The sequence below is a fragment of the Eufriesea mexicana genome, unplaced genomic scaffold (assembly GCF_001483705.2).
Source record: "Eufriesea mexicana isolate 0111107269 unplaced genomic scaffold, ASM148370v2 scaffold572, whole genome shotgun sequence".
Classification (NCBI taxonomy): Eukaryota; Metazoa; Arthropoda; class Insecta; order Hymenoptera; family Apidae; genus Eufriesea; species Eufriesea mexicana.
The window spans coordinates 1,130,432-1,134,025 of record NW_016908738.1 but is presented as its reverse complement, the minus strand read 5'-3'; the positions used below and the strand labels follow the sequence as shown (position 1 = coordinate 1,134,025).

The 3,594-nt window shown below is 36.7% G+C and overlaps 1 long non-coding RNA gene across 1 annotated transcript; it reads right to left on the bottom strand.

The window, feature by feature from the left end:
* Positions 1 to 1,232: 1,232 nt before the first annotated feature.
* LOC108545948 (uncharacterized) lies at positions 1,233 to 1,690 on the bottom strand. Its single transcript, XR_001890111.1, has 3 exons — positions 1,644 to 1,690; positions 1,373 to 1,534; positions 1,233 to 1,295 (listed from the first exon to the last, which is right to left on the bottom strand). It is a non-coding gene; the product is annotated as an uncharacterized LOC108545948 (long non-coding RNA).
* Between the last annotated feature and the right edge of the window lie 1,904 nt (positions 1,691 to 3,594).

Here is a 3,594-nt window from a genome sequence, read left to right as displayed (position 1 = left end):
TAAATTATATTACGAAAAAATGGGACCAAAATTGCTACGTATTTTTGTTTTTGAAAATATTGATGAGTTTGATGAGATTTCCTGGAAATTTCTTCTTAGAGTTCAGAGTTCATGTATCCTGCAAAGTAGTTCTAGGAAATACTGGATCTTTGAGAAAAATTGGAAGTACATTGTAAGTTAATTAATTATCATTGAAATTCTAGCAATTTTTAAAGCTGGAAACCTGTATATCTTTTCTCCATTTTGATAATACCTTTGAAGTTTCCTCCTAAATCCTGTCAGTATTTTGGTAGTTTCGGAGACCAACAAAATGTTCCAATACCACTGACAGACATTAGTAGAACCTCAGAAACCATACACATGTTTAGACTAAACCAAAACTAATAATTCCTCCTATGAGGTGCAAATACGGATACATATCTCATATTAGAAATATTTAACACAACAAATTTTGTTCATATCAAGTTCAATGATCTCGCAATTAAAAACACGTGGCATCTTATGAATGTATCTGTCACTAGTAATGTCCTATTGCCCTAAAAGTGGTCTATATCCACTCTCACGATTTCAATGTCGCCTCTATCATGTTCTCAACATCCGGTATCCACGGTATCTGGTTTCATAAGTCCTGTATTACTAGTATCGAGTTTCACGACTTCGAAGACGTGAGTATCAAATTTCTCCAGTTTTGAATCATTGGCGTTGAGTCCAGGCTGATCTTATTCTACAAACTTAGGATCGTTCACGTCAGGTCTAACGCGGCCAAACTTCCTGCTATCGACTTTCACGAAACCCATGATCATCGGGATCTATATCCTGAGGAATCCAGCATCTTCGATATCAGTAAAATCACAATCGTCCTGCTTATCGTAATCCGGTAAAGAGAGAGGTTAGATAATCGCAATTAATAAATACCATAAAATCGGCAGACCCATTCATCGTTACCGTACTAAATCATTTCTCTATAAGATAAAAGAAAAAAAAAGAACCTACCAATGTTAAACGGTCCGTAAATTACAAAAACTGAACGGTCGTCGGAACGCTGGAAATTAGAAGACACTTGAGAGAGCAAGAAACCTATAGAAGACAAGCTGAGGTAATATCGAAAGATCCTCCACGTCCTTCGGGAGTGTCTTCGAGCAGAAGACAGCGGAGGACTCTAACGAACTCATCCCGAAAGCTAAGTGCTGCCTCCGGCGAGCTGAAGATATACGAGAAATTCTCTCCGCTTTGCCCGTGTCTATACAGGGTGGGGCAATAATTATTGCTTCATAAAATAGGCCGTTTGACAGTTACTAAAATGACAAAAAAAGAACGAATTTATTTTTTGTTGCATTACTTTTGGGTCATTATGTTATTGCTGATGTTATACCTTAAAGCTTTTTCGTTGTGATTTAACTTACAGCAAGTCGATGTGAGAAGTATACTTTGACTTTAGTTCCTATCAGAAAATGTAGAATGCGCCCATGAATGTCACTATATCAATTAGTGTCGCTACTCGTTGCTTTAAAGTCTCGTTATATCGTGATGACTACTATAATATGAGAATAAGAAGCTTGTAAGAGACCTTCATCTGACAATCAACTAATTATATTTGCGATCAATTCGTCAACGTGGTTAAAAGACAGTGCATGCACACTTACGTTCGAATAGTTCCTTCCATACAAGACCGTAAAAGTGCAAGTTGCAACAAGAAATATTGTGGTGGGGATAACTCATCCAACCATCTATTCTCTGCGCAGACGGAATGCGCATTAGCACTCTATCACGATCGCTCGGGCGAACTCGGATGAACGTAGTAACCTCTACAATATAGCGAAGTCTTAAATTAAATCACGGAATGGTATCAATTGATAAAATGACACCTACAACTGCATTCTACGTTTTTCAGGAAAGATTGAAGCAAGGCTGGTGTACATTTTACCTTATATCTTCAAAGGTTTGTACCATTCACTCGTTAAAATGTTCAAACGTATAAGCTTCGACGGTTGACCGATTTTATAACCTTACTATATCGTACAGGCTACTACATATATGTATAGTTATACTGCATAATCTACTCTAGTATGATGTACACGAACTCGTCGAGTTTCTTGATGACACGTTACTATCAACATACTATAATATTTGTTTATAGTGCTACAGACAACGACGTAGAAGTAGAGAACACCTTTCTCTTGTTCAAGCCAGCTATGCTGAATAAAATAATAATTATCGATAAACAACGACTCTCCAATTCTTTATAATCATATAAAACAGACATTGAACAACTTTCTTGTCGTTTACATATTTATAAATTTCAGAACCGGTTTCTATGTGTCGTTTTCCTCTTTTACAATTTTCTTTCCGTGTAAAATAAAACATAACATTTCTGCATGATGATGGAAGAAGATTATAAATATTTTTATAAAGTACTGTTCATACCTATCTTTTCTATTTAATTTTTCGGTTTCTTGCGTTCGTTTCGTCCCTTCTCTAACCTTTTGCAAACAATTTTATATTCGTGCATAAAGGTTAGGTTATTGTTGTTACTATCATTGTTACTCTTCTTATCAGTATCGTTATTATCACTACATCGTATAAACGAATTTTCAAATAAAAGTAAAAGAGAAAGTTTGAAGAGAAATATGTGCGATACTACACATAACATAACCTACAAAAATGTTTAAACCCGCATACATATCTATTTCTTAAATTATATTACATTATTTAAAGTTAGCAGATGTACACCGTTTAATCGTGATATTTATTTTTCACTGATAGGACGAAAAAGAAAAAATTGAAGAAAATATGAATTATTACGTCACCCTGTATAGTATTCGCACAAGGAGACAACGCGTGTGCGCAAGTGTAACGCGTGAAAAACGAAGAAAAAGCGGAAGGGTGGCGGAAAATTCACTTTCCGTTACGGGTTGCTCCACCCACGCAAGTCTATGTCGACGCCGTCCCTTTGGCTCGAAAACTACCGAAACGTGGCAAACGAACAAAAACCGGGTCCCAAGAGTGAACCGTAGGAGTATTGGAAGCAAACCGAATTTCTGAAGATCGACGATGGTTACACGCAATACGGGAAATACATACAACATGTACACATTTTTTTATTTACATCATATTATTTATTCTTCATGGATAATTGTGAAATCTGTGGTTTTCTAATGTTTGCTGTTCTTTGTTAAGCACCATCTTACATTTAATCCTGGTATAGAACACAGAAAATGTACGTATTTTTGGGAACTTTTTTCCTATGAAAGTACTTACTTGACCATTCTGAAAACTGAGGTTTTATTAAGTAACTTAGAAAACGAATTTTTACCATTTATGTTCCAATGGCGCGTGCCACAGTCAGCAACAACGTCCATCCGAACGAGGCGAAGAATAACACATTGAAACATGTTTCGACAGGAAAACACCGGCGAAAATTAACCAAGAACCTGACCCGTGATGTTTACATTAAGACCTATCTACGAACCACAGCTCTCACCTGTGACACTCGTGTTTGACCCGATTTCCTCGCCACAAGTTTCACACGATATTGTAGGCGAAGGTACTGGGTAAGTACCGACTAGCCTTCACGACGTACTCCCGTGTACTCGA